This window comes from Schistocerca gregaria, unplaced genomic scaffold (assembly GCF_023897955.1).
Source record: "Schistocerca gregaria isolate iqSchGreg1 unplaced genomic scaffold, iqSchGreg1.2 ptg001013l, whole genome shotgun sequence".
Taxonomy (NCBI): Eukaryota; Metazoa; Arthropoda; class Insecta; order Orthoptera; family Acrididae; genus Schistocerca; species Schistocerca gregaria.
In genome coordinates, this window is record NW_026062362.1 from 127,501 (window position 1) to 134,046 (window position 6,546).

At 54.7% G+C, this 6,546-nt stretch overlaps 3 non-coding genes across 3 annotated transcripts in view; all 3 read right to left on the reverse strand.

Annotated features, from left to right (window-relative positions):
• Positions 1-819, reverse strand: part of LOC126327061 (large subunit ribosomal RNA) — a 4,222-nt gene extending 3,403 nt beyond the window's left edge. Inside the window, exon 1 of the ribosomal RNA XR_007560946.1 lies at positions 1-819. This exon is cut by the window's left edge and continues 3,403 nt beyond it. This is a non-coding gene — a ribosomal RNA (large subunit ribosomal RNA).
• Positions 820-1,007: 188 nt separating this feature from the next.
• LOC126327044 (5.8S ribosomal RNA) lies at positions 1,008-1,162 on the reverse strand. Its single transcript, XR_007560930.1, has one exon. It is a non-coding gene; the product is annotated as a 5.8S ribosomal RNA (ribosomal RNA).
• A 362-nt stretch (positions 1,163-1,524) lies between these two features.
• Positions 1,525-3,417, reverse strand: LOC126327051 (small subunit ribosomal RNA). Its single transcript, XR_007560937.1, has one exon. It is a non-coding gene; the product is annotated as a small subunit ribosomal RNA (ribosomal RNA).
• Positions 3,418-6,546: the final 3,129 nt, after the last annotated feature.

Below are 6,546 nucleotides of genomic sequence, written 5' to 3' on the forward strand. Positions count from 1 at the left end.
AGGTCCGTCATCCGGGAAGAACCGCGCGCGCTTGCCGGGAGCCCGAGCGCCCAAAGGGGCGAATCGACTCCTCCAGATATACCGCCGAGCAGCCAGCCAGGACACCGGGGCTCTGCCCAACAGACGCGAACCGAGGCCCGCGGAAGGACAGGCTGCGCACCCGGGCCGTAGGCCGGCACCCAGCGGGTCGCGACGTCCTACTAGGGGAGAAGTGCGGCCCACCGCACACCGGAACGGCCCCACCCCGCGGCGAGTGGAAAGGCAACCGGACACGACCCCGCCGCGGATTGCTCCGCGCGGGCGGCCGGCCCCATCTGCCGAGGGCGGGGGCCAGTGGCCGGATGGGCGTGAATCTCACCCGTTCGACCTTTCGGACTTCTCACGTTTACCCCAGAACGGTTTCACGTACTTTTGAACTCTCTCTTCAAAGTTCTTTTCAACTTTCCCTCACGGTACTTGTTCGCTATCGGTCTCGTGGTCATATTTAGTCTCAGATGGAGTTTACCACCCACTTGGAGCTGCACTCTCAAGCAACCCGACTCGAAGGAGAGGTCCCGCCGACGCTCGCACCGGCCGCTACGGGCCTGGCACCCTCTACGGGCCGTGGCCTCATTCAAGTTGGACTTGGGCTCGGCGCGAGGCGTCGGGGTAGTGGACCCTCCCAAACACCACATGCCACGACAGGCGGCAGCCTGCGGGGTTCGGTGCTGGACTCTTCCCTGTTCGCTCGCCGCTACTGGGGGAATCCTTGTTAGTTTCTTTTCCTCCGCTTAGTAATATGCTTAAATTCAGCGGGTAGTCTCGCCTGCTCTGAGGTCGTTGTACGAGGTGTCGCACGCCACACCGCCAGCCGGCTGTGCACGCTACCGAGAAAGTACCGGTATGCGAACCGCCAGGCGACGGGCGCGCATCGCACGTTTAAGGAGACGCGGCCGGCCACACAGGCGACCACGACACTCCCACGTCTCCGAAGCGGGACAAACGCCGCGCGCTTCAGTATACGTAGCCGACCCTCAGCCAGACGTGGCCCGGGAACGGAATCCATGGACCGCAATGTGCGTTCGAAACGTCGATGTTCATGTGTCCTGCAGTTCACATGTCGACGCGCAATTTGCTGCGTTCTTCATCGACCCACGAGCCGAGTGATCCACCGTCCTGGGTGATCTTTTCCTTTTCAGTCTCCCACTGTCTCTTTCAAGACAGTAGCATTTGCGGGACTGAGGCGTCTGACGGCCCCTGTTCCACTATTTTTTTTGTGTCCAACGGCCTCACAGCCGATGGGCGTCGTACGGCTCCACACCGGAGCGGACAGGCACTCGGGCGAACGTCATTCAAAACCGGCGCCAGGCGCCAGGTACCGCAGGCCAGCCGCTCCAGAGCTTCAGCGCTCGTACCACACAACAACAACACTTCCGCTAGTTTTGAGAGGCACGCGTGGTTCCGCACGCGGCGCACGGCCACTGCCGTACAGGTAGCGTGTTGCGCGACACGACACGCACATCGAAAGACATGCAGTCTAGTCGGTAATGATCCTTCCGCAGGTTCACCTACGGAAACCTTGTTACGACTTTTACTTCCTCTAAATGATCAAGTTTGGTCATCTTTCCGGTAGCATCGGCAACGACAGAGTCGATGCCGCGTACCAGTCCGAAGACCTCACTAAATCATTCAATCGGTAGTAGCGACGGGCGGTGTGTACAAAGGGCAGGGACGTAATCAACGCGAGCTTATGACTCGCGCTTACTGGGAATTCCTCGTTCATGGGGAACAATTGCAAGCCCCAATCCCTAGCACGAAGGAGGTTCAGCGGGTTACCCCGACCTTTCGGCCTAGGAAGACACGCTGATTCCTTCAGTGTAGCGCGCGTGCGGCCCAGAACATCTAAGGGCATCACAGACCTGTTATTGCTCAATCTCGTGCGGCTAGAAGCCGCCTGTCCCTCTAAGAAGAAAAGTAATCGCTGACAGCACGAAGGATGTCACGCGACTAGTTAGCAGGCTAGAGTCTCGTTCGTTATCGGAATTAACCAGACAAATCGCTCCACCAACTAAGAACGGCCATGCACCACCACCCACCGAATCAAGAAAGAGCTATCAATCTGTCAATCCTTCCGGTGTCCGGGCCTGGTGAGGTTTCCCGTGTTGAGTCAAATTAAGCCGCAGGCTCCACTCCTGGTGGTGCCCTTCCGTCAATTCCTTTAAGTTTCAGCTTTGCAACCATACTTCCCCCGGAACCCAAAAGCTTTGGTTTCCCGGAGGCTGCCCGCCGAGTCATCGGAGGAACTGCGGCGGATCGCTGGCTGGCATCGTTTATGGTTAGAACTAGGGCGGTATCTGATCGCCTTCGAACCTCTAACTTTCGTTCTTGATTAATGAAAACATACTTGGCAAATGCTTTCGCTTCTGTTCGTCTTGCGACGATCCAAGAATTTCACCTCTAACGTCGCAATACGAATGCCCCCGCCTGTCCCTATTAATCATTACCTCGGGTTCCGAAAACCAACAAAATAGAACCGAGGTCCTATTCCATTATTCCATGCACACAGTATTCAGGCGGGCTTGCCTGCTTTAAGCACTCTAATTTGTTCAAAGTAAACGTGCCGGCCCACCGAGACACTCAACAAAGAGCACCCTGGTAGGATTTAAACGGGGTCCGCCTCGGGACGCGAAAGCACCCCTTCGGCTCGCCCCACCGGCAGGACGTCCCACGATACATGCCAGTTAAACACCGACGGGCGGTGAACCAACAGCGTGGGACACAAATCCAACTACGAGCTTTTTAACCGCAACAACTTTAATATACGCTATTGGAGCTGGAATTACCGCGGCTGCTGGCACCAGACTTGCCCTCCAATAGATACTCGTTAAAGGATTTAAAGTGTACTCATTCCGATTACGGGGCCTCGGATGAGTCCCGTATCGTTATTTTTCGTCACTACCTCCCCGTGCCGGGAGTGGGTAATTTGCGCGCCTGCTGCCTTCCTTGGATGTGGTAGCCGTTTCTCAGGCTCCCTCTCCGGAATCGAACCCTGATTCCCCGTTACCCGTTACAACCATGGTAGGCGCAGAACCTACCATCGACAGTTGATAAGGCAGACATTTGAAAGATGCGTCGCCGGTACGAGGACCGTGCGATCAGCCCAAAGTTATTCAGAGTCACCAAGGCAAACGGACCAGACAAGCCAATCCGATTGGTTTTGATCTAATAAAAGCGTCCCTTCCATCTCTGGTCGGGACTCTGTTTGCATGTATTAGCTCTAGAATTACCACAGTTATCCAAGTAACGTGGGTACGATCTAAGGAACCATAACTGATTTAATGAGCCATTCGCGGTTTCACCTTAATGCGGCTTGTACTGAGACATGCATGGCTTAATCTTTGAGACAAGCATATGACTACTGGCAGGATCAACCAGGGAGCTGCGTCAACTAGAGCTGAGCAGCCGGCCGCCCGGGAGTGTGTCCCGGGGGCCCGCGCGAACACGCAAGCGTCCGCTCAATTATTCTGCAAACAGGAGGAGGCCGAGCTCCCCTGCACGATACACCTCGAAACCCTCTCAGGTCCCGGCGGCGCGCAGCGCCGTCCTAGGTACTTGGTCGGTTTCGAGAGAGGCGCAATCGCCCGGAGTTAGGCGAGTAGACGGTTTTAGTGCGAACACCCTTGCTCCCAACTGAGCTTGCCGCTGCCGACAGAGGCCCGGGAGCGTGCTGTCGTGGCATTGCCGGCGGGAGACAACACGCGCCACCTATGGTGACCGGCAGCTCCAACGCCAGCGCCACACAAGGGCAAAGCCCCACTTGGGTGCAGAAGCGAACTCTCCCAGCACAGCGCACGCGCCAACACGTCCGCACAACTGCGATACAAACCACCTGCGAGAACCGCTGGGGCGACCGAGCAGCAGACGGCGTCGCGGCGCCGAGTGCCAGGCGGCGGCGCATCCTCAACGCACACAGTCCTCAATCAGACCAGCACACTGCAGATGTCCACCGCGCTTCGCACCGGGCTCGGCTGAACCAACTTTGGCCGCCAGGCGCCGCGTGCAGGGTGCGCCGCAGCGTAGCTGCGCCGCCTGCCGGGCCCGTCGGCTGGCGCTCCTGCCACTCGGCGCCCCCCACCAGCCGCCTGTTGCGCGTGCGCCCACGCAGCGCGCGGCCAACACGCCGGGCGGCCCCCCTTCACCGGCCGGGAACAGTCCCACCAAGCCACCGCCGCGTATCGCTTCATACCCACATGGGCCTAGTCACGCGTGTGGATGTGGCGGGTACCGCTGAAACAACCGGTTAATAGCTGTACCGATCGTCGCCATCACAGATTCACCTCCAGCGTGAACAACCGCTCAACAACGGATTTCCAGTTCATTTGCGTATCTTGGGCAGTAAACGTAGATGTCCACCTACATTTGCGAATTCAACAATTCTTGCATGCCAGGATGTCATGTGTCACGACACGCTACATCAGACCACATACACACTGCGACATGTGCAGAAGAGAACACGTGGAAGGTGGCCCGCGCACGTATGCGATGTACCTTCCGCGATCCACTGTCAACCGGCATCTGCGGCATGTCCCAGATATGGAACGCGGTCCACCAGGGTAGCACTTTGTGTGAGGCAATACGACAAAGTCGGAATACACGCGTCACTACATCAGACGGCTCACGCTGACCTGACCTGACCTGACTCACCGCACCACCACCCCCAGCGACCCAGGGTGACATACAATGCGTTCGTACGTTCCTCCCACACGCCTCTACGGCGTACCACAGTGCAACCTAGCTGTTATTGGGAGACGAGACAAGTAGCATCAAGCACAACATATGGAAATTGAGATTCGACACCGTTGGGCACAGCCAGCGTACGGTCACACGTATCACACTACTTCACTCTGTACGTAACGACCGATGATCGGTACAGCGTGTGGGTTACGCGTACGACATCAGCGGACAATGGACACAGACCATACCACGACGTACACTGAGGGCGTCGACATCTGAATGCAACTGAACAGCTGCGAGGCTCATTTAACACTCAAACGCCAGACCGACCAGCTTGAGAGGACAGAGACACAAAGAGGGGGACAGAGGGGGACAGAGGGGGGGGAGGGGGGGGGGTCGGCGATATAGTCCTATTGCAGTACAATTGACAGTGGATAGCAGGAATATGTGGAAAGTAAGCAACACTCGCAAGACATCTACATGAGGATAACAACGACACCAGAGATTCCGAGCAGTGAACTATGTTAGGCAAAGGGACAACGTGGGTTAGGTTAAGGGACAACGTGGGTTAGGTTAAGGGACAACGTGGGTTAGGTTAAGGGACAACGTGGGTTAGGTTAAGGGACAACGTGGGTTAGGTTAAGGGACAACGTGGGTTAGGTTAAGGGACAACGTGGGTTAGGTTAAGGGACAACGTGGGTTAGGTTAAGGGACAACGTGGGTTAGGTTAAGGGACAACGTGGGTTAGGTTAAGGGACAACGTGGGTTAGGTTAAGGGACAACGTGGGTTAGGTTAAGGGACAACGTGGGTTAGGTTAAGGGACAACGTGGGTTAGGTTAAGGGACAACGTGGGTTAGGTTAAGGGACAACGTGGGTTAGGTTAAGGGACAACGTGGGTTAGGTTAAGGGACAACGTCGGTTAGGTTAAGGGACAACGTGGGTTAGGTTAAGGGACAACGTGGGTTAGGTTAAGGGACAACGTGGGTTAGGTTAAGGGACAACGTGGGGTTAGGTTAAGGGACAACGTGGGTTAGGTTAAGGGACAACGTGGGTTAGGTTAAGGGACAACGTGGGTTAGGTTAAGGGACAACTTGAGTTAGGTTAAGGGACAACTTGAGTTAGGTTAAGGGACAACTTGAGTTAGGTTAAGGGACAACTTGAGTTAGGTTAAGGGACAACTTGAGTTAGGTTTAAGGGACAACTTGAGTTAGGTTAAGGGACAACTTGAGTTAGGTTAAGGGACAACTTGAGTTAGGTTAAGGGACAACTTGAGTTAGGTTAAGGGACAAATTGAGTTAGGTTAAGGGACAAATTGAGTTAGGTTAAGGGACAAATTGAGTTAGGTTAAGGGACAAATTGAGTTAGGTTAAGGGACAAATTGAGTTAGGTTAAGGGACAAATTGAGTTAGGTTAAGGGACAAATTGAGTTAGGTTAAGGGACAAATTGAGTTAGGTTAAGGGACAAATTGAGTTAGGTTAAGGGACAAATTGAGTTAGGTTAAGGGACAACTTGAGTTAGGTTAAGGGACAACTTGAGTTAGGTTAAGGGACAACTTGAGTTAGGTTAAGGGACAACTTGAGTTAGGTTAAGGGACAACTTGAGTTAGGTTAAGGGACAACTTGAGTTAGGTTAAGGGACAACTTGAGTTAGGTTAAGGGACAACTTGAGTTAGGTTAAGGGACAACTTGAGTTAGGTTAAGGGACAACTTGAGTTAGGTTAAGGGACAACTTGAGTTAGGTTAAGGGACAACTTGAGTTAGGTTAAGGGACAACTTGAGTTAGGTTAAGGGACAACTTGAGTTAGGTTAAGGGACATCTGTCTCGCGTGTGT